Source organism: Belonocnema kinseyi, chromosome 1 (assembly GCF_010883055.1).
Source record: "Belonocnema kinseyi isolate 2016_QV_RU_SX_M_011 chromosome 1, B_treatae_v1, whole genome shotgun sequence".
Classification (NCBI taxonomy): Eukaryota; Metazoa; Arthropoda; class Insecta; order Hymenoptera; family Cynipidae; genus Belonocnema; species Belonocnema kinseyi.
In genome coordinates, this window is record NC_046657.1 from 8,217,344 (window position 1) to 8,242,918 (window position 25,575).

Sequence of the window (25,575 nt, forward strand, 5' to 3'; positions counted from 1 at the left end):
TGAAAATGAGTTTTTTTTTAATTTCATTTTTAACTGTTTCATTTTTGGTTGAAAATGGATATTTTTAAATTTAAAATTCATGCATTTTATTAAAAACTCGTCTTTTCAGTAGAAAACTGATGTTTCTGGTCGAAAATTCATCTTTTTGGTCAAAAGTTCAATTACTTCATTTAAAAATTATTTTTGTTGTTTAAAATTCAACTGTTCAGTTAAAAATTTATTCAACCACTTTCTTGAAAATTGGTGTTTTTTAGATGAATTCAACTCTTTTTGTTTGTTTTGAAATTAAAATCTTTTTTAGTTAAAAGATCGACTATTACATTTTTCGTTCATAAATCATGGTTTTTTGTTGAAGATTCAACTATTTGGTTAAAATTTGAAGTAGGTACTTTGTTGAAAACATATTTTTTGTGCATGATGAAGATTCACAATTTTAATCGAAAATTGATCTCTTCGGATTATTTTGTTGAAATTTGTCACTATCGTTGAAAATGTCACTATTTGTTGAAAATTCCAAAATTTGGTGGAAAATTGATCTATTTACTTTAAAATTAATTTTTGTTGTTAAAAGTTCGCCTCTTCTGGTCAAAGTTTAATATTTTTTTTATTAAATATACAACTAGTTAAAAAAAATCTTTTTTGGTTAAAGATTCATCATTTTCTCTTCAAAATTCGCCTTTCTTCAAAAACAATTTTAAATTTTAAATAATATCCTAAAACTTCAGAAAGAATATACAAGATTTTAAACAAAAATTTTTCAATTGTGCAATATTACAAGATGTTAGAAAAAGTGAAAGTAAAAATAATTTGAAACTTGTAAAGATTTAGAAAATTTTAAAACTAAATGTAGAATTTTGATGTAGATTGATTGTTTAATACTAGGTAAATTTCACTTAACTATAATCAAACTGTTAACAAAATATATGTTCATAATAAATAACAGCCTGTCATGTTAACCAAATCTGCGCAGATAACTAAGACATCGAAATTGTATTATATTTCTAATTGTATATATTTTTGCTCCACACCATTTATTGCGAATGTATTATTTTGATAAAATATCATAAGATATTACAATACATAAAAGTAGACCATGGGAAAACTTGATGATAATTTGTTTTTATTCGTGCTTTTAGTAAGAAGAGATTGGATATTTACAACCAAGAAACAATCGGGAAAAAGGCGGCAATTCGGTGGACCAAAATTGGTACAAATCTCAATAACAATCTCGATAAATAATTTATAATCAAGTAACTGAACTTTATGAATCAATAAATACTCGAATGCCCAGACGATCCTTTTTGAAATACAGGAGACCATAGAATGAGCAACTATTTCTGCCAACAGAATTCTCTACGATTACTGGCGAAGAGAGCAAGGGTTAAATACTAGGAATGGTGCAAGAGTGACTTCATCATGGTGTGAGTACCCCTTAAATAGAAAATCTGTAATGGGGCTATTACATTACACTTTATACTCTACACAATATACATTATACATTGTAAATTGTGTAATATCGATTACGCTGCGCGCCTCGAAGGAAGTTATTGCAGAAAAGTGCATGGAAATTTATGACGACAAAATGCTTGCTACTGCCTAAAGGAGCGGATTAGCTGCATTTACTATTATATCTTGAAAGTGGAATATCGAATAAGGATGGGAAACCCCATTTGGTCTTCGCTCAGAAAATTAAAGCCTCTCCTATAACGATAAAGACTTGTTTACGATCATAATGAAGAATTGATCAATTTCCTTTAAATTTAATTTAATTCCGACCCTTAAAGTATGAATCTATATGAGCAAAACAAGTGAATGTTTGTTCATGTGCAGAAGCTTTAATTTTATGCAGGTATCGTTCTCTCTCTAATTCCTGGGGGGTAACCTTATACCTGGAAATGATTTTGCGTGTCGGATTACACTTTTACAAGAGGGACCGCGAATGGTCTCCTTTGTCGCCGTCAGCGACGGAGCATGTAGCTCCCGTAACCGAGTCTCGGTGGCAGCGACACATGATCTACGGTGGTACGTAGCACGCGTATGTGTACTTATACTTATGGTTATGTACATTGCTTTTTCCTTCTCCTTATACCTCATGCCAACCCCATTGCATTCTCCGGTACTTTGCGGCTTTTAAAACTGTTTCAATGTGCTGAAAATACAGTTACTAGGATCATTTAATCCTTTTTTTTATCAAATATATAGTGCACTTATCAAATATGGGGATATATATGTGATGTGAACTTATTGCGCAAGTATTGATGCCATATCCACTTACTGCGCAGATATGAGTGCGATGTAAATCTACTGCGCATTCATAGGTGCCATAGAAACTTAATGCGCAGTCAAAAATACCACAATGATCTACTGCGCATGCATAAGTGTCATAGAAAATTACCGCGCGTTCTCGACCAATCAGAGTTGCAATAAACCAACAAGGTAACTAGAAGTCATCCCTAATTATTATATTGATTCCACGATTAACTGAAAATCCATGGCCTGTGAAAAGGCACTCTTATTTTTTCCGTCTATATTCTAACTTCAATGGCTAGATTTTTCATTGTAAATTTATTCATGAAATGAAATATTTGTTTTTACATCGAATTCGTATCTACGTTATTAGTTAGTTTATGCCCATACATTTTGCAGGCCATTAATCTACCAATTACGTAGATATGAATTCGAAGTAGAGAAGATAATACGGTTGTGCGAATAGAATAGCCACATAAGAGGTGCCATACCTTCGTAAAATTAAACTCAAAGCTATAAGAATCGATCGTTTTCAATTTAAAAACTGTTCTGACTGCGGAATAGACCTTGATGTTATTTATGGCTGCGCAGAAGACATATATGATACTTATGAATGCGCAGTCAATTTATATGACACATGAGGGTGCGCAGAAAATCTCTATGTCACTTACGAGCGCGTAGTGCGCTCCTATGAGAGTTACAACTGCGCAGTAGACTTTGATGACACTTGTAGATGCGCAGTGAGTTTCCATGACACTTACAGAACAATGTATCAAAATATAAAAATAAAAATTGTGGTAGTTACGTTTACTTGAGAGGAAGTTGGATTAGAGATTAGAGATTAGAAGGCTGGCGTTGGTCCTTATACCTGTTATTGAATAATAACACGTTTGTTTCGCTCCGGGTATCGAAATGGGTACATAGTGCTAGCAGTTGTATAGTACGTAAGTACCGATCCGTTCGAAATTGCCCAGATGGATGCACATAAGTACCAATGAGAAGCCGGGTAACTCTATCTGGAGTCTCTCGAGTCTCGAGACCTGAGCATCCTGGTCTATAAGGGCCACGTCGATTCACTGAACCGCAGGAGTCAGTCACCGCCAATCGAAAGGCCCGATCGCGAAGTTACTTGCCAACGAGGTGACTTGTCAAATAAACCAGGAAACTCGATAATAAATCTTTAACGACCATTCAATGACTCGATATCCCACTGTCCAAGGCTAAATACTTCAATTGCAGGTCGTAAATTTACTGTCCATTTGTAATTCGATTATTTAAAGTCAGGGCTTCAAATTATAGAGGTGGAAAAATTCTTTTAAATCAAATTTGATTTTCGTCAACATTTGACTTGAAACAGTCAGTGAAATAAACAAAGGAATGCAGTTTTCTATTTGCTGAAATATACCGTTTGAAATGAAGAATCTAAGCTCATCATTCTCGATTCGAACGGGATGAGGCATTATGTGCATTCACACTTGGTCCCGAGATGATCTTTTAATTGGTTTAAGGCACGACTTGCTATAACTCGCTATGGCGTCTCGCCGTCGACGAAAGGTCAATCCTGTCTTATGAAATGGTCACGTTGCACTTGATAATTTTCCACAGTGTCAATAATACCATAATGTCCCCACAGATATGATTCTTTCTCACGCAATTTAAATACAGTTTTGATTGGTTGATACTCGTGTTAATTGAGGTTTACTTTTTGCCACCATCAATCCCAGCAACGTGTTAAATTATAAATTTGATTCACTTTGATCAGACTTTATTAAAGGAACTTCGTATTTTTTAGCTTCTTTGGAATATTTATTGAAGAATTTTTATTAGAAATTGATGCACGGGCGCGAAGAATTAATTAAAAGGGATAATTGGGTCGTTTAAATATGATGCAGGGTGCAAGGAAGGCGGGAATTAAAAAGGGACTGGGTGATCGTGACTTAATCGAAAGATTAGCTGGTCACCCAGACGAGATAAGGATCTGCGACCTACGACGATTTTGATTTAGTTTTTCATTTGATATCGATCGAAATCAAGGCACGCCCTCTTAAGACTTTGAAATTGAAATCGATCAACAGCAATTATTTTTTTTTAATATGAATTCTGATCTAAATAGTTTGGATTCGTATCTATTTCTAAAAGAATCTGCTACCTGGGGGCTAATCTGGACATACCTATCAAATCGATTTCTTGGCACGTGCTGGGTGCGTTCGAGTTTAGCGATAAGAATAATAAAAAGCAGAGAAAGAGAAACACGCGCCCGAATAGTCGGCAGGAAGGAAGTTCGCATGCACGGAGCAGACACGTTGAAGATATTGCGAGATAGGAAGGTTCAAAGATGCCGCGCCCGGGCACGAAGTATGGGGTCGGCTTGGTAGAATATGCTCCGACCAAGAAAGGATGGCAAGCATTTCGTCCGCTCCTTTTTTGCGAACACGACTCTTGGTTCGATCTCGAATGCAACCGCGACGTTTCCGCGCCACAGCCTTTTTTATTATTTTCCCTTTATTCCTACAAGAGAGATTCTGAATTTGATTTGCATCCGAGATCCAAGCGTGAAAATTTCTTGTACGCTTTACAAAACTTAATGCGATTCCAGAACTGCCACAGGAATCTTCTGCGCACCTTTTAGTATTATAAAGATATTCTGCGCAGTCATAATGGTGTTATAGATCTACTGCGCATCATTCATTGTTACAGAGATCTAGTGCGCAGCCCTCAATGGTTTATAGATCTATTGCGCACCAATGACGTCTTTGGCGCCAAACTAAAGCTTGCTTGAACTGAGAAACAATTATCCCTAAAAGCTTGAATTAACTTTGAAATGAGTACTTAGAAATATGTTTTTTGTAAACCAGTTGCATTTTTTCACTTCGATAATAACAGTGTAGTCATACTTTTCTCCGAAGTCTAATTGCGTCCGCGGCATCCCGACCCTAAATAACAATTTCTTGGGATGATGTACTGCAATATTATTTTACTGCCACCATTTTCCCGCAAGCGAGGACTCGTGCTCGCCATGGGCTTTCATTTCTTCTGCCGGCAAAGGAAAAAAAGGGGAAGAGGGGAAGACAAAAAACAAAGAGCAATTTGAGCAACGAAGCTGCGTATCAGCGATGGGCGTAATCAAGGGTGCGTTCTACGGATTCGTGAAGAATAAACGCCCCTTTGGTTAATTAATGCCACCAATCAACCAGTAGAAGCAACCACTTATTTAAGTAAACCAAGGGGATGAATCAAATCGAGATCACTTTTTAATTACAGGTCAAATTCTTCTAATATGTTTTTTTTTGCATTCTTTGATGGTTCAGGTTATTTTCTGGGATAGTAATCAAAACGTAGCATAGTGGCGAAAAGTCCAAACAATTAGAAAGTAACTTTAGCGCGTCCATCGTGATCTACTGTACATACATTAATTGCTATAAAGATCTACTGTGCATCAAAATTGCCGCATAAGTCTACTGCGCATTCACAGAGTATTTAGCGGCAAATTAAAAAACGACTGAGCTTTAACGCTTCGACACTAATATTTTCAGTTTGATATCTGTTATTTTTGGTCAAATTTGATACTAATATTCCAATTTTTTATTAATTAGTCTTTAACTTGCAAGACTTTCTAAATTTAAATTCAAAACTTTTTCAAATTGTTACATAGCAACATTAAAATAGCGTTCTTGTTTCAGTATTATCTACTTATGACTCCTATTCATGTAAAATTCAACACTAGAATATGGAAATTGACAATTATAAGTATTGTGCCAAAAATTAGTTGGTTGCGCAGTAAATCTACATGCCACTTATGGCTGCGCAGTCGATTTCTACTTCAACATGCTGTAGTTTAAAAACTACTAATCGGAGAAAAATACAACAAAGAGAAAATTTCTTCAGTTTTTGTTGCTCTGTCTAACTAAGCGATCCAAAAATTATTAACTGACACTGCTCGAGCATTGTCTCGGGGCAAGAGTGAACTCTCAAACCCAAGAAGAGAAACACTCAAGAGGACAGGGAACTGATTGCCAAGATAAAAATGAAAGAAGAGGCTACTAAACTGAATGGTAGAACGTGTATGAAAGGCAAAAGCACGTCAGCACGCGAAGGAACGCTAAATGCAAAAGCTTTAATCCTTCTGCGTGAGAGAGTTTCATCTACCAATGTGAGACGCAAAAGTAAATGTAAAGAGTTATGGCACGGAAGAAGACAAATGGTGGAGAACAGATGAGAAGGTGCTGAAGCTGAGCAGTTGTAAATTACACTCATCTTCGAGTCTTTCGTTTTACTGGCTCATGGAAAAAGGGGAATGCATGAGCAAAGAGAAACGGATAAACAAAGATAAAAAGATAACGAGAGATAAATAAAGAAAGATAAATAAACCGCAAGATAAACAAGGGGGAAAGACTGAGGGAGGTACAAGAGAAATAAAGAAAGGATCCTTTGATCTAGAACAAGAGGAAATAAGTGATACCATTCTTCATGAGATTTTTACCCTGACCTAATTTCTAACTTCTATAAAGAATCTACCGAGGAAGATGAACGTTAATGGCGCAATAATGGGCTATAAAGCAACAATGGAAATAATGAAAGGTTATGAAGGATGGAGATTCATCATTTGCCCTTGAAGAAAAAGTGCTTTAAATCTCACTCTAGGTGGACCTGCTGTTGATCGCCGCACCCTTTGTCGCTGACGCTCAAATTCATACGACTAAATTATAGTAGCAAGCTTTCCACGCGATTACCTATCGCCAGGTTGATCTCCAGAGTACTGCACTTTAGTCCAAGTTCAGAACAAGGTCAGATAGACAGCTTGCTCTTTGTGCGAATTCTTAAGGATGATGTAACCATAGGAGAAAATAACAATTCACAAATAAATTTTTAAAGATTTTGCAGATTTTTTGATGGGGGGAAGAAATTTCTTCAAGGGAATTACCTGTGCCAAATCCAAAATTGGGTTTTTTCTGGGGCTAATTTATTACTTTTCTTCACAAAATAGAAGACCAGCAATTTTGACACAAAAAATGCTTTGGGTGCGGAGTAAGTTCATAAGATATATGTGGCTGTGCAGTAGATCCCTAGCTCAATTCTCTTCATTTGAAAAGTAGTAACCGGAAAAAAGTACAACAAAGGAACTTTTCTTGGCGTGCCAGGTATATTTTACCTTTTTTCCTTATACCATCTGTTTGCCTTATCATTGGTATTCACCTGTTGCCATCGTCCGGTTGTCAATGCAAATAATCTGAAAGTCTAAAAGGAACCTCTTCAACAAATTGACCTATCACGTTTGACTTTGACTAGAAAAAAACATCCTTTCAACCTTGTATCTCCAGCAACCTAACCTTTCATCAACATTTAAACTGCACCTATCAGATTTCACTCACCTCGCCAATTAGAACTCGGATGCAAAATCCTAGGTGGCTTCGGATGAGGTTGTCCTCTCCCCCTTGAACAAGGTTTATAAACAACCACACACTGTCCACACTTCCGGTTCTTGTACCCCGAGGGCGGATAGGCTGGCTGGATATGGACATAGGCCATTGGCTCAACATTTTCCGGGGGCTCATATCCAACATATCTTCTTAAAAATTTCACTTCTTTGTTTATCACCCGATACGGAAAATCATATTCTTTCCGAAGGTTCTCTCCATTTATTTTATTGATGTTCCCAAGTTTCGAAAAATTCTCTGGGTTTTGGGCCAAAGAAAGGGAAATTAAGGCAAAAAAGCCAAGGAGTGAACTTCCGGGGTACATCGCTACCCCATAGTTAGTTTATCGTCCGCATGTTCTTCATAATTTGGGCAAATTCTTAAATTTAAATATGTATTGTCATCTTTTGTGATACATTTCTAGAGAAAAAAGTTGATAATTGAAATGAATAAAAGATGTTTGCTTTGATCCTGGGCCTGTCAATTGCGTGTCATCTGCGAATTAATCGACTCGACGGGGCATGTGGTCCTGGCAAGCAATCTCAACTCGAGTGTCAGACAAGTTTGTTATTCCTGTCTGGTACTTTTAGCAAAGGCTTTTTGAACCTCTGAGCTTTGCCACAAACCGCAATGATGTTCAAAAAGCAAAGACACTTTTCACACCAACTGTCTTTCACAAACATTTATATATCTTTTGTGGGAGAAAAATTAATTGTCCAAAAATGCGATAGAATCACAATTTGAAAATTAGGATACTTCAAACTAATGATTAATTTCAAAACATTTTACAAACCAAAATTAATCTTATTTTGTTTGAAAAAATATTTTTTTTTGTGAAAATTGTTTTAGAAGATAGGCAATTGTCTTATAATGAAATTTATTCTTCAACAGGTTTTTTGACTTTTTGATGAAAAATTCGCGGAGGTAATGGTCAGGACCGCGACTGAAGAGATACTGAGTTGCTACCATTGGTATTGGGTCTATTCGCCTCTCTTGCTTTTTCTCCCTCTCCAGAATCTTTCTCCGTTTTTTACTCTTTCTTCCTCTTTCTCTTTCTCCTTCTCTCTGTAGTCTTTCGATATTCTGAATCAAAATCTCTCTCCTCTCGGTGTTTACTGAATCTTGCACGTGGGTGTATTAGGATACAAGAAATACCCAGACTCACCTTCGGGCTCTTATCTTTGGACTGCAAAAAGGAAGTAAGTCCTTTGGATCTGACAGATTTAGCTCAGGTGTGAAATTGCCTTCATGGGGCATCAATAACAATCCTGCCTCCCAAATGAATAAATATCAATAAAAAACGAAAAACATAAGAGAATACAAAAATGGATACTTTCAATATTTTTCAAGCTTATGTTTCTGTCTTACCGAAAAGCAAATTTTCAGAAAATCAGAGAGCCGGTAAAAATGGCAAATCGAGATTTTTCACATCACAATCGACTTTTTCACTTGCGGTAGTGTTGCGCTTTAAATTACAACATTTTTTTTTTTTTTTTAAGTATGGGTATCGTAATTTTGTATTTTAAATTTAAAAAGTTTTTTTTCATACAAACAAGGTAAGTTGTTTTTACTTTTTTTTTTAAACCTCTAAAATAAAAAAGATAATTTCTATATGGCCGATCCAGCTCAAAATCTTATCAGATTTTCGATATATGGTTACACACATATGCACAGACATTTTTTTAAATTGTATTTTCGAGCTCCTGGGGTCCAATTATATCGAAATCTGTCAAAAAAGTAGATTTAAAAATTTAGGTAATAGCTCTATGGGAAGAAATTCATTTCTTTTGTCGATAATTGAACTTTATTGTTTAAAATTTGTAGTATTTTTTTTAACTTAGATATTCCATTTTTTGTGAAAATTGATCTATTTTAGTTTAAAAATTTAACTATTTAATTGAAAATTAGTTGTTTTTTTGTTTTTAGAAAAATGAATCTCCTTGGTTGCAAAAATTCCTTGGTTAAAAATGCAACGTTTTGATTGAGAAACTAATCGGTTTTAGTTAAGGATTTAACTCCTTTGATGAAAATGTGTCTTTTTTAATCAAATAAACTGTTATAAATTTAAAATTTAAATCTTTTTGAATTGAAATATTAACTTTTATACTTTTCGTTAAAACTTAAATTTTTTAGGTTGAAAATTAATTTTTTCAACTGAAAATTTAACTATCCATTTTTGGTAGATAATTTATCTTTTTTAGTTGAAACTTGAACTGCTTGTTTTAAAAATTAATGTATTTTTTTAAATTTGTCTTTTTTGGTAAAAAATTAATTTTCTCGGTTAAAAATTTAACTGCTTGTTTAATAATTTATGTATTCTGTTACAAAATATTTTGTTTATTGTAAAAAGTCAATTTTATTGGTTAAAAGTTTCCATTTCTAATATTTTCTTGAGAATTCGTTTTATTGGTAAAACATTCATCTTCATGGTTGCAAATTCATCTTTTTGATTCAAATCTTTTTCTTTATTGTCTGAAAAATCTTTCTTGGTTGAAAACTAAACTCTTGTCGAAAATTAGTTGATTTTTTAATTTGAAAATTAATTTGTTTTGGTAGAAATTTCACCTTTTTTTTGTTAAAAGTGCAACAGTTTAGTTGAAAATTCAATTGTTTGGTACAAATTAAACTTTTTCGCAGTAAATAAATTGTTTTCTTGTTAAAAATTTATTTTTATGAAAATGCAACTATTCAGTTAAAAAATGGTTTATTTTTTATTAAAAATTGTTCTTCTTTAGTTAAAAAATGTGATTGTTTGGTTGAAAATGTAAGTAATTTGTTGAAAATTCTTATTTCTTTGGTAGAAAAACAATATTCTTGGTTGAAATTTCATTTTTTCATTTGTTTTACTTCTGAATGAAACAGTTTAGTTGAATACTCAACGGTTTGGTTAAAAATTTATCATTTTATTTGTTGTTAAAAACTGATCTTTATTAGTTAAAAAATTCAATTATTTGGTTGAATATTTAAGTAATTTGTTGAAAATTCTTATTTTTTGTGTAGAAAATCAATATTCTTGTTTCAAAATTCAACTATTTAGTTGAAAATTTAACTGTTTAGTAGAGGGCTTGTCCTTTTGCCTTGAAAATTTAACATTTTGGATTAATTTTTTTATTGGCTGAAAAATCTTTGACGGTCAAAAATTCAACATTGGTTGAAAGTTTTTTTTCTCGATTTTAAAATTTTATTCTTTTGGCAGAAATGTTCTCTTCTTGAATTTCGAATGTAACTGTTTGATTGAAAATGAATCTGTTTTGTTTGCCGACTTAACTTATTTTGTTAAAACTTCATCTAAGTGAATAAATTCCTCTCAATAAATTCATGAAAAAAAATTTATTTAGCATCAATTTGATAAGTTATAGAGAGGGGGGGGGGGCATTAAAAAGTACGAAATTTCAGAAAAATTTTCTGTTTTTTTTTTGTTGAATTTTTGAGAGTGTTGGCTTTTAAAAGTGATTGTGTGGCATAATTCACAATAGATAAGCGAGTTATTTATTAATTTCTATTTCCGCTTGTAAAAATATGAAGGCTTATCAGTCTGTCTCTTGCATATTCGAGTAAACTAGATAATAAAAGATAAGTCTGCATTTTGTGATATTATTAACTCAATATGTACTTTAATCTATTTATTAATTTTCTATAAGATTTGCATTGTTCAATTTGATTCAATTTTAAAAGAACAATAATAATTACAATTTCTTTTATTTTAATTAATATAAAAATGATAATGATTTAAAACACAACAAAGTTTCAGGTCCAGTTCTTTAGGTTTCAAGAGCATGTAACAATCATTTTTCGGGAAAATTTATTTTTGGAAAGTTCTGGAAAATTCCAATCATTTTATGGAATTTGTACTCTTGGAAGTTTCTAAAACCACTAGATGCAATTTCCTGAAATTGATTGAGAATTAAAAAAATTTCAACTAGTTGCCTGGAAATGACACATTAACAATTGGATTTACAATAAAAAACAATAATTTTTAACCCAAAAGATTAAATATCTACTTAAAATGACGGATTTTGAACAAAATACATAAATTTATAATTAAATAACTGAATTTTTAATCAAGCACATAAATTTTCTGCAAAAATGACGAATTTTTAACAAAATACGTACATTTTCAACCAATTATTTGAATCGTTAAACTAAACAAGATCAATTTTTAACAAAAAACTGAAGTCAAAGTATTGTTTTAAAACGTCAGTTTTAATTAGAAAACGAATTTTTCTGTAAAAAAATGTTTCATTTTTACCCAAAAAAAGATTTTCAACAAAGCAAGTTCAATTTGTAACTGAAATGATAAATCTTTTGCCAGCAATTAAATTTTTAACAAATAAGTTTAATTTTTAACTAAGTATTTGACTTTTTAACAAAAAAGATTGATGTTAAATGCGAAATATACCTAATATCTGGTCATTAAAACAAAAAATATTTTTAATATTATATAAAAATGATTTTAAATAATTAATCCAAAAGATGAATTTTCAACAAAATTGTAGAATAATCAGTCAAAATATATTTCTATTTCAAACAAAAATTTTTAATTTTTATTGAAAAAGAGAAAATAAACAGGGAAAAATAATTTTTAATACAAAATAAAAATTTTTATTTATTTTTTTTTTCAGTTTTTTGCTTTAAAATTATATAAATATAATTTGTGTAAGTTTCTCTACAAAATTCAAAAAGATTGTTGAACATTTCAGGTATGTCGAAACAGTACCTAGATAATTTATGAAAAATTTTTTTTACAGAATTTACTAAATTTAAAAAAAAACTTGAGTTCGACAGATATTTAGGACAATTTTTTGAAGATTAGAAAAAATTTAACAACAGTTTATAAATTTTGCAAAATCTAAAAATATTTTTATTCTTTTAAAATCTTCTAGAAACTTTAGATATATATTAAAATTACTCGAATTATCCATAAAAATGTATTGTAGTCTTTCGGGTTTGTTTTTGTTAATCTTGATTTTTTTTATTATCTAGAAGCTTTACAAAATTTTTAAAAAAACTTTAAAATTTTATTCCGAAATATCAAAACCCTAAACTTTGTTTTGAGTTTTTTCGAAATCTTTTTAAATTCTAAATTGTTTACAACATTTTTTTCACCTTCGAAATATATTTAAAAATGATAAAATTTTTTTCTAAAGCTTAAAAAAATTTTGTAAAATTAAAGTTTTAGCTGCAAAATTCTCCAGATTCTTTTTTGATAATTTTGGATATCTTTTGGAATGCTTTAAAATCTTCTTAAACATTGTCATAAAATAAATTTTGTAAAATACAAAATTATAAAAAATTTTCCCGAAAACCTTGAAAAAATGTATGCTTTTCTAACTTTTTAAAATTATTTAAAAGCTTTTATGTTTTTTTTATTAAAAACTTCAAGAATCTACATATTTAAAAATTTTTTGAAGTCATTTCAAATAATTTTCAAAATTTTCTAAAAACTTTTAAATATCTGTTGAAATTATTATTTTTTCTAACATTTTTAAATCTTTTAGAAATGATAAAAGTTTGCTTTAAAATATTCAACATTCTTTTTAGAATTTTAGGAAAGCATTTGAAAAGTTTTATAATCTTTAAAAATATTTTCATTAAATTAATTTATGAAAATAAAAATCAATTTAAATTTTCCCTTAAATTATTAAGAAATAATTCATTTTTTTTCAAAATTTTGAAAATCTACGTTTTGTTAAAAAATTTTGAAATCTTTGCGAATTTTAAATCTTTTTTGTATCTTTTAAAAGCTTCTAAAGTTTTACAATATCTTTTGAAACTATTTAAAGTTTTCTGATATTTCTCAGAATTTTTCAAAAATTAAAAAAATGGTTATTAATTCATCCAGATTCTTTTTCGACATATTTTTAAATATTCAAATATTAAAATTACCGTTTTAAATTGAAATCGAGAATAATGTCTAAATCATTTTCAATTTTCTCAGAAATTTTATTGTCGGCACCGTTAATTTTTTTACTGCGTTTTTGTCGGTAGTTTTATTCTTCTCATCATTTTGAAAGTTTGAAAAATATTACAAATTATAGTATGATAGAAAAATGTATAACAGAGTTATTTCTGAATATTGCAAAACAAAAGTTGGCCAAAAAGTGCAGAACATGATTATTGCCTTTATTATTAAAGAATAATTTAAATTTACTCATCCAAAAATAAATTTTGAGAATTAAAACTCCTGAATCGGATATTCCGATTTGAAAAATTCCAGAAAATTTAAAAGAACAAACTAAAAACATCCGCTTGAAGCAATGAAACGCAGTATGCGAACGAAATTCTCGAAAACGTCGCACTCATTATAATGAGTGCGAGGTTTTTGAGAATTACGTTCCAACTATTTTTTATATACGACAAATATAAATTTATAAAGATAGATAAATAATAATTTTTTGTACTATTTCTTTGTAATATTTTGTGGTTGAAAAAAAGATCGAAAAGTAAAGAAATCGGAAACAGTAGTCTGGGATCGAACGTGCGTGCAATTAACACGTGATAAACGTTTATCGCACATTGCCTTCGAGTCGTAAAAGCGTTCCTGGCCTTTTGGTCTCTTTTTTTTGCCTCTCAGTTAAGGCAGCATTCCACTTTACACCCCCCCCCCTTATTCATCTAAGCTTCTACGATGCGATCAGATGTTTTAACGCGGAAGTCGGTTCAGATACTTCACACGCCGATATCCGCCGACGCAGTATTAAGAAATGACTACTCTTCTACTCCTAAATCGAGTTAAGTAGCAATAACTCGCACAGAAATACTCAAGGCCACTGTAAGCCTATTTTATGGAACAGAAATCTCCTCATTTATTACACCGACTTTGAAAGAGAAGCGTTCAATTAATCGGACTTACTGATAAGTTTACTTCCTTTCCCCGTTTTATTACACCTCATAAAATGAATATATTTATTTAATTTTAATTACCTTTACTCAAGATACCCATTATCGGAATAAATTGTTTTCATTAAATTACAATTACCAAAGAAGCGAGACTTATATATTTAAAATTATTTAAAATCTTGAATTTGAAGCAGATATGTAGATCAAATTGACATGATAGGTATGGTCAGTGAGTAACCTACGGAGGTTTGGTACCACCGGGAGTTCGATCCCAGAGGAGGGCAATTTTTAAAAATAATATTTTATTAGGTATATCGAGTTGAAACTCAGCATTTCTCTTCTCAATTGGTTATAGAAGACAAATGAATAATTATTTTTATATGTGACCCCCATAGGTCTGTTTTATGGGATCCCAAAAAAAACCATAAGTTAAAAATTGGTTTTTGTGAGTTTTTGGCGCTAAATATTATTTTTTGCGGTTTTTAAAACACGAATTGTTTCTAACATATGAAACACTACTTTATACTGATAATTAGAATTTTACACGAATAGTTTAAACAATTTATTGTTGTTTTTTACCATTTACTCTCAAGTAGAGCCAAAAAGTTACGATTTTTTAACTTTTCAGTTAGATAGAAGCAGTAATCAATTAAATTTAACGGATATAATTGTTTAAAAAATGTATTATTGTTTATAATAATATTCTCTTAGAATAATAATAAAAAGTTGCAGGTATTTATGAAATGTTCCTCTTTTTATCTACACAATTTGTTATTATTTATAACTATCTTCTCCTACCGTAATGCTAGATAGTTGAGGTTTATTTGGAAATTTTTTACTTTTTTCACTTTTAACGTATTGAGATGATACTTGATACAAATTAACAAACATAATTGTTTAAACAATTTATTATGGTTTAAAACTATCTTCTCTTCGAGTAATGATAGACAGTTCTGGGATTTTCTGAAATTGTAATCTTTATTTTTATTTTATAGTTAGGAACAAATAATTAATATTAATATTAATTTAAACAAAAAAGGCTCTCAGTAACTACTGCAAGGAAAATTTACATTTGGTATGATCCATATAGAAAATTTGACGAATATTTTAAATGTCTGTTTTATTTCAGAACAATATATTCACAAAAAAGGAAGAGATTGTTTAAATAATGATTCTCTCGATTGTTTATTTATTATTTGTTCAGAACTAAAAAGCCAAAGCAAAAATAAAAATGTCAGAAAAATCGCAACTTTCTAGCAATAATATGAGAGAAGATAGTTATAAACAATATTAAATTTTTTAAGCAATTATGTTTGTTGACTTACCTTAATTTATTTAATCAATTAATTAATTAGTATTAATTAAAACCTCACTAAGTGAAAAGTTAACGAAAAGTGAAAATTTTCAGAAAAGCCTCAACTGTCTAGAATTACTACAGGAGAAGATAGTTATAAACAATCATAATTATATCAAACAATTCTGTTTTTTAATTTTTATTAATTTTTACATTGCTATAAATTAAAAGTGGAGAAAATTTGCATTAATTATTACTTTTCTAAGTAAAAACTCAAAATATTAAAAAAAAAAACAACACCTATCTAGTATTATTACTGGCGAAGTTAGTTATAAGGAATAATTTGTTTAAACAATTATATTTATTAGATTTTAATAATTTTAACCTTAATGTAAGTGAAAAGTGGACAACAATTTGAATAATTCAGAAAAATAGCAACTTTTTAGCAATATTCAAAGGTAATGTTATTTAACATAATAATATATTGTTTTAAAAATTGTTCTTGATAACTTGAATTAATTATTATTTCACTTTATGCAAAAAGTTGAAAAGAAGTAGAAAAATTTGGAAAAACCGCGACTTTCTATCTCTATTCTAAGAGAAAATTGCTAAAAACAATAATAAATTGTTTAAACAATGTACGTAAACATCTAATTATCAGTAAAAAGTAGTATTTAACTTATTAGGAACAATTTGTATCAAAAAACCGCAAAGAAAGTGATAATGAGCGCCAAAAACTCGAAAAAACCATTTTTTCACTTATGGGGTTTTTTGGGGTCCTATAAAAGACTTGTGGGGGTGATATTAAAAAAAAAAGTTTTGATTTGTGTCCCATGGTTAATTGTAAAAAGAAATGTTGAGTTTAATCTCGTTTCGCAAAACATTGACGATTCTGCATAAAATGTACAAAAAATTTTTTTTTTCTTGTGGAAAATGGGAGTTAAACTTCACAGGGCTTGCGTAACCTCTAAATATCATTTACTTCCATTTACTTTTTTTTTTTTTTTAATCAAGTTTTTGGGAATGTGCATGGAAATTAAAAGAAATGCAATCCATTTTTGGATCGTCCATATTGTCAGTGAGTGACCTATGATGCTTTAGTACCGCCGGGAGTTCGATCCCAGAGGGAGACAAACTTTCTTTTCTTGATATTACTTCATTTTTGAGAACTTTGGCTCGATTTTAGTTAAAAATTAAATTATAATTTTTAATATTGTATTTTTTTAATGATGGGGTACATTTACGGTGTATTTGGTGAACTCTGGGACCACCATGACAAGTCGAACGTGCATGAAGTCCAGCATGCCAGAATAAAACGAGCGTGCATGCAATGCTCCTCAATTAACAAGGGAAGAGAAGCAGGCCGCCTTTGTATCACACACGAATTATAGGTTCTATACAAGACGTGTCGTCGAGACTTCAATCAAGTTCAAAATGAAGAACTCGACTTGATAATTCAGTAAATAAGGCAATATTATGTTGTTTATTTATACTGATATTTTTTTCTTCAAAATTTCTGCTGGTAAATTTTCCAGAAAATTTTAGAGAATTTCCAGTGAGTCGAATTTTCCGGAAAATTCTCAACAAAAATAACCAGAAATTTTCTAGTATATTTTTTGAAAATTTCCCTGAAAATTAAAAAAAAATGGTAGATAATGTAATTTCCAATCTGTTAGCAGTTTTCCGGAAAATTCTTGTTTCTGTAATTTCCCGAAAAATTGTCAGTCACTGGACATTCACTGAATAATTTCCAAAGAAAATCATGAAAATCTAATTTTCCTTTAGAAACATATGGGAAAGTTTTTGTGGATTACAATTTTATGCAAGCGGGAAAATATTGAAAAAAATTTTCCTGAGATTATCGAGTAATAAAAGAAATACAATTTTTCGGAAATTTTTTTTGAGTACTTTGTAAAGGTAGCGATTACAATTTTCCAAAAATAGGATTTATAATTTCGTTCTCTCGTGTTTCTAAAAGTAATCACTTTCTCGAATTGAATTCTTGATTCTAATTATTAAAAAGAGTCGATTCACGACCCGAAGATAGAAAAGCTATGTAGATTCTCTGCCTACTCGTAATAAATCGCCTCGATTGGAAAAGTCGTATAGTAAATTGTAAAAGTCCAACTTTAATTTATACTTCGATTCATGCGGGAAAAAAATTCTAATTTATCCACGATTGATCGAAAAAGATTAGATAAATCAAATATTTTTGTTAGAACACACCTTTCTCTCGCAAATTAAAAATTAAAGTAAATTAAATTAATATTAAACAAAAATAAATCAAAGTTGTATCTAAAATATAATTAAATATAAAATGAATTCTATGGGGTTTCTTATAGAAATTTATTTATTTTCAAATAAAAAACTATACATTTTTAACGAATAATATAAAAGTTAATATTTCAATCAGAAAATATTTTAATTGAAGGACAAAAACAGTTGAATTGATACAAAAAGGATTTTAATTTAAAATCATACACTGGTTAGTTAAAAAAAAAGAATTTTCAACTAAATCGTTGAATTTTTCAGCCAAAAAGACGATTGTATATTCAACGAAATTGTTGAATCGCCAACAGAAACAGATTAATTTTTTATTTTAATTTCATTTTTCTTTCAAGAAAGACAATTTTTAAATGGAATTTTTTATTTTTTAAAGCAAAAAGGCGTATTCTCTATAAAACATTCTGATTTTCTGTTCGAAAATATGAATCTCCAACCAAAAAGTTAATTCATACCAAATAGCTGAATTTTCTACCAAATTAATAGAATTTCAAAACAAAGAGACGAATTTAAAAAAAGAGATGAATTTTTAAGCCTAAAAGCTGAATTTTAAATTAAACAGTGGAATTTTTCAACCAAAGACATGAATTTTCCAAACAAGTTTATTTTCAGCCAAATAATTGAATTGTCAACCAAAGAGATGAATTTTCAACTAATGTAATTTTCAACTAAATAATTGAAATTTCTGCTCAAAACGATACATTTTCAGCCAAGAATAGAACAGATAAATTTTTTTTACAAAAAATAATTTTTAAGAAAAAAAAACGAGCTTTAAACAAAATAGAGGAATTTTAACAAACAAAAAAAATATATAACAGACTAGTTCAACTTTTAATCATGTTCTTGAGTTTTCAAAGAGAAACAAAATAAACTCTCAGTGAAAATTTTAACAGTTTAATTTTCAATTGAAAACGATAAATTTTCAGGACAATAATGAAATCTTAAACTCATAAAATAAATTTTGAACAAAGTAGTTCAACTTTCAACCAAGTAGTCAAATTTTCAACCAAAACATATGAATTTTTAATTTAAAAATTAATAGTTAAATTTTTAACAAAAAGAGATCAATTCTCATGGTATTTTCTTATTTGGTTCTATTGAAAAAATTAATATTAGAAAATTCTTGAAAACATGGGGTCTTACTTGTAAAATTAAAACACTAATTCTCATTTTTTGAATCCAGCAGCGCTCAGGAGTTTCGGTTTTCTGTAGTTTTCCACTTCCCTGACCAAATTTTTATTATTATTGTTTATCAATAAACATTTTATTATAATTTACAACTCCTGGTTTTCCCTGCAGGGGTCTATAATGATCATGGTTGGTGTTATAAAATGTCGCAAGTCGTTCGAATTTCAAGGGACGTTCATGGGACATTCACAGGTGGTTTTCAAACGAACGACGATGTATATCTGTCATCCGCTTTCTAAAGCGAAACGGTTGAATTTTATGGTGTGGTATGGTTGCGCTTCCTTTTATGAGTTTTGAACGACTTCCTTTGATACAAGTTATAGCTTTGATGCTTAAATCAAAGACAATGGTTTAATTTTTTTCCCGTAATAAATTTCAAATTAAAAAAATATTTTTATCCAAACAGTTAAATGAACAATCAAATAGTTGAACTTGCAAGCAAAACAGATGAACTTGTAATCAAATAGTAGATCCTTCAAGTAAATAGTACAAATTTAAAGCCAGAAAAGGGGATTTTTTCATAGACAGTTAAATTTTCAAGAAGAAAGTTAATTTTCAACCAAGAATGATGACTTTTATTAGTTTTTCCTTAACCAAAAAAATGAATTTTTTTCCAGATGATGAATTTCCTACCAAAAATTGGAAATTTTCAAAAAAATAATGACATTTTCAGCAAGAAAATTAATTCTTCACCTATAAAGATGCACTTCCAGCCAAATAATAGAATTTTTTAATCAGTAGCAAAAGGTTTAAATCAACCAAAAACAAATACATTTTCAACAAAATAGTTGCATTTTTTACTCGTAAAGTTAACTTTTTTAAAACAAAATTCAGTTTCAACCTTAGAAGATAATTTTTTCAATCGAAAACATTGATTTTCTGAAAAAGGAGTTTAATTTTCAACCATAAAAAGTCTCTTTAATTAAACAGTTGAATTTTCAACCCACAAAGATGCATTTTCAACTAAATGGTTTAATTTTCAAATAAAAAATATTAAAATTCGACCCAAAACTTTGTTATTTTCAACAAAATAATTGAATTTCAACAAAAACGTTAATTTTTAGCCAAGAAATTTGACTTTTTCATCAGTTTCATTCAATGAAAAAAAAAAAAAAAAATATATATATATATATATATATAAATATTTTCACAAAATAGTTGAACCCTCGACCCAACAGTTGAATTTTCTAGAAGAAATTTATTTTATACCCAAAAAGGCGAATTTTGAACCAAAGAGTGAAGTTTTCAAGCTAATAAGTCCTTTTTTTGAAAACCAGTTTACTTTTAAACCCGAAAAGATAAACCCTTAAATCCAAAACAACGAATAAAAACAAACAATTGAATTTTCGACCAAAACAGTTGAATTTCATAAAAACAATCCAATTTTCAACAAAATATTTGGATAGTCAAAAAAAAGTTGAATTTTCAAACCTACAAAGATTAAACGAAACGATCGAATTCTTAAACGAATAAAAATTGAAACTCAATAAAAAATAAGTGCATTTTCGATCAAAACAGATGAGTTTAATTAAACGATTAAATTTTTAACAAAATATTTGAATTTTGAAACCTACAAAGATTAAACCAAATGATCAAATTTTTAAACAAATTACAATTATTTAAATTCAACCAAGAACATTTGCATTTTTAATCGAATAGTTAAAATTTCCACTAAAAATGTAGCTTCAAAAAAAGAATCATGAAGATTTTTGTTTTAGAAAAATTGGTTTAAAAGAAAATTTTCAAACAGTTAATTTCAACCAGATTCTACCAGCCCAGACGAATTTTTAACAAGATACTTCAATCCTCAACCAAAAAGATGAATTTTCAACAACAAAAAATTATTATAATTCTATACCAAATAGTTAATTTTTAACTTATTAATGATAAATTTTTAACCAAACATGGAATAGTTAAATCTTTAGATGAAACAGTTCAATTTTCTACAAAAATAGTTTAATTTTCAACCAAAAATATTTGAATTTTCAATAATAAGTTAATTTCTAAACAAATAGTTTATCTACCATTTGTTTAAAATTTAACGCCACAAAGGCGAATTTTCGACAAACCAGTTGAATTTTCAACAAAATAATTAAATATCCAACCCAATAGTAGAAATTTTAAACAAACAACATAAATTCTGTTCCAAAAATATAATAGTAGATTTATCAATAAAAGCAATTAACTTTGGAATAAAAATAGTTTGATTTTCTTATTGGGTTCTATTGAGTATTTTAGGCGAATAAACGAGAAAAAGGGTATTTTTTTAGCATTCAAAGCAGCAAAATTCTTTAAAAGATGAGTAAAACTTTCTCAACATTATTTTAACTAAAGAAATTTCATGAAAATTTTATTTTAATTTCAAATTTCCGAGTGCAGATAGTCAGTTAATCCTTATTGAGTAAATGTTTTAATATTTGCAAAAGTGAAGACTGCGACTCTATTGTTTGTAATTAGAGTGCATTTCCGTTGTGTGTAGAGCCTAATCTTCTGACGAATGCTGCAGGTGCCTTTTCGTGGGTATGTAGAGCGGATTTTATAATGCAGCTGAATTTACACTAAAGGAGATTTTATCGAGCCTGATATTTAAAGTAGAAGTACGAAAGTTAAAAAATAAAGATTAAAAAAAAATAGTTTAGGAACCGTTTCTTTAAACTATGTTCTAACATTAAAAATATAAACAATTTCAAAATTCAATTTTACACAAATTTTTTTATATTAGGAGCAGGGAGCGGATTAGAGCAACTGAAATAAGATTACGAGCGCAGCTCGGATCTCACGTGCGGAGAAACCCTGTCAGACAAGCGGGACGCGAGCGAGCGCACACCGGGCTCGCACGTTGCTTCATGAACGCTATTCTGCCGGGCCGACGGTTCTCCGAACGTGAGAGCCGAGCTGCGCTCGCCAACTAACTTCACTATTTTATATTAGGTATACAATTTTGAATAAACAAAAATATTGCGAATGGAATGACGAAAAAAATATACTCGCTTCATTTATAAATAAAAGCGTTTAAAACGAAACAATTTAAAAATATAAAATTTAAAATCAGAAGCTCTCAAAAATGAAAAATTTGAGTCTAAGTTTTTTTTTAATCAGACAATTTTATTAGAAAGAATTTGCAATTGTATAATTTATACTTTACCCTTTTAACGGTCAAGCCTTGATGCTGTTAAATAAAAATTCTGAAAAAATTATTTTGAATTGAAAAATCTCGAAATTAAGTGATGTAATGATGTAAATTATTTCTTCTGTCTTGTCATATGTTCGTCGTTGTTTCCAAAATACTTAGAACGGTTTCATAATCGTTAATAATGTAGTTTTTACGCTGAAACAAGCCTCTTCAATTTTATGAGGCTTTCTCTTTTTACTCATCCTCAATAATTGTTTGGAGTCTTACTTTTTTTTAAACTTTAATAACGTATAAACTATTTTTAATTATGACACAAAAAAAATTGACACGTATTGACTCCAAAATTGGAATGATTGTTGTTTCGCTTACAAATCGTTTTAAACTAAGATACTTTCAAAAAGGCACGCAGTGATGCCGAAACGTCGCGTCAAAGTTTTAATTTTTGTTCTAAAAATAAATGGAGTTGAATTGATAGCTCTTATTTTTTTTTATTTTGCCGTGACCGTAGGACAGAAGAAATAATTTTTCTACGATTCACTAAATGATTTAAGATCAAAATTACAAAAATAAAACAAATTCAAAATGTTCAAATTGGATTACTTTCAGATTGGAATTTTGAAAATGGGATAATTGAAAATAGAATGATTGAACCTTTATTGCCTCTAACCAAAATCGTTTAAAATTGACTAATTTAAAATTTTAAACTTTATTGGTGTTTTTTTAAATTCAGAGCGATTAAAATTTGGCGATTTGAAATTATTTGTTAAATAAAAGCGTCTCAAATTGAAGAAATTTAAAATATAAATTGAAAATCAAAAACTTTTAAAAATAAGAAGTTGAGTTTAAAATGTTGAATATTTGATAGCATTTTCAAATAAAGAAAAATTTAATTTTTGGTTCTTATAGTTCTAACATTGTCTAATTTTTAAGGTTGTGTATACAAAGCCGGTACCGGCAAAAAAATTGTCAGTACTGGTAAAAAAAAATTACCGGTACCGACAATGTTTTTTATCGGTTTTTCTTTAAAGCATATTTTAAGGATAGAGCCTAGAGTGCGGGAAGAAGATATTAAAATATTATTTTTCCCAAATATGCGCGTTCTGCCGCTACCTTGCTTGAAATATGCTTTCTAAAAAAACCGGTAAAAAAAATGATCGGTACCGTGAATTTTTTTTTACCGGTACCGACCATTTTTTTATTACCTGTACTGACCGTTTTTTTATTACCGGTACCGACAGTGTATACACTTCGAATTTTTAAAGCTTGATTTTGTAAAATATTATCGTCTTAATTTTTCATTAATTTGAATTTATGCGGAAGGCATTAGAAATTAATCTAACGACATCAATTTGATTATTGGATGTCAAATAAGATTTTTAATTTGGATTTTAATCTAATTTAAATTTCTTAAATTTTGAATTAATAACATTTAAATCTAAAATAATTAAATTTAAAACTGATTTTCGAGGCCTGAAATATGGAATGTTGCAATCGTGAATGATTTAATAGTGAAACTGTCTTGACATAAAAAGCTTGAGAACTTAAACAAATGTATATGTATTTTGTATTTTTTCGTCGTGTTCCTAAAAGCGCCCTACAAGCTCCTGACCAGTGCCTGATCCATTAAAACTAGTGTCTTATCAGCCCCTTACTAGGGCCTGATCAGTACCAGGCCAGCGCCAAACTAGCCCCTGGTCAGCGCCCTACAAGTGCCTGACCAGTAACTGATTAGATGGAAACTGGTGCCTGATCAACGCCACACTAGTTTCCAGCAGTAAAAGAGATCCACTCAAACCATTCTTTAGTAAAACCTAAAGTGATACTAAAAACCCCATTATTTTTTACGAGGTAAAACTAAATTTGGATCACGCTTTACATGTGTAAAAGATTGGATCAAAGAATCCGCTGTATCTGCTCTCTGCATTTCTTGCAAACGCTTGTCTTGTCGGCTCTCAAGATGAGATCGAGAGGGGCGTTCGTGGCAAAAGTCGTTTTATATCAAAGCCGGTGTGGAATTATAAGTGGAGGGGTGGGGGAGGGCAATAACGACATACTCGTCGAGTTTTACTCCCACAGGGGTCCTGATCGGAATTGATCGATTGCCCGGATGAACACACGTATTCGCCCTTTCAGTGTTATGACCACGGTTTTAACACCTCTTAATATTATAATTTAATTTATCTCATCCGCAGACACGTTTCACTCGGTGACGATTTGCTTTTGAGTCAACGAGTCGTTCATTCTCTTGCAAGGATTCCAACATGTTTTCCTATGTTTGATTTTTAAAACGTGCATCATGATTTCAAAAATCCAATCATTGTAAAATGAGCTGAAAAATTAATACTGTGAAAATCAATCAAAAAATAAGTTAATACAAGGGGAACAACTTTATGTTCAAGACCATTTTAAAAGAGGTTTAATTTGTATTTTATAGTTTCTTGTCAGGGCCTTGATAGTACCCGACTAGCGTCTCCGCAGTGACCTGATATACTTAAAATATATACCTAATATAGCCTTAATAGTGCCTTACTAGCGCCTAACTAGGGCCATACCAGCACCATATTATCACCTGACAATTGCGTGATTAGATCCGTAAAAATGGTTTCGTAAAAATGGCACCTTTTTTTGTTCAAAATTATTTTGTTGAAAATTGTCTTTTTCAATTAAATTCAACTGTTTTTTTTTAATTTTAATATTTTTGGTAGAAATATCCACTATTACATTTTTCGTGGAGAATTAGTTTTTTTATCGATGATGTATCACTTTGGTGAAAAATTTAACTATTTTGTCGCAAATTGCTTTTTTCTCAGCTGAAATTTATTCGTTTAATTGAAAATTCATCTTTTAGGGCTAAAATGCATCTGTTTGATTGAAAATTTAACTATTGATTGAAAGTTTATTTTAATTGGTCAAAATTTTATTTTTTTCTGAAAATTTCTGTTTCTGTTTTAGCTAAATATTCAATTCTTTTCTTCAAAACTCGTTTTTTTTTTTGTAGAAAAGTAACCTTTTTAATTGAAATATATTTTTGGTTAAAACTCAAATCTGTAACTAAAAATTTAACTATTCTACTTGTGTTTACCGTTTTTAGTTGAAAATTCATTTATCGGATCAAAATTTATATTTTAGGTTAACAAATTTTTTGCATTTAAAGATGAAATATTTGGTTAAAAATT

General features: G+C 29.8%; 1 protein-coding gene across 1 annotated transcript in view; it reads right to left on the minus strand.

Annotated features, from left to right (window-relative positions):
* Window positions 1–25,575, minus strand: part of LOC117169719 (laminin subunit alpha-2) — a 359,746-nt gene that overhangs the window by 71,762 nt on the left and 262,409 nt on the right. The window lies entirely within an intron of this gene.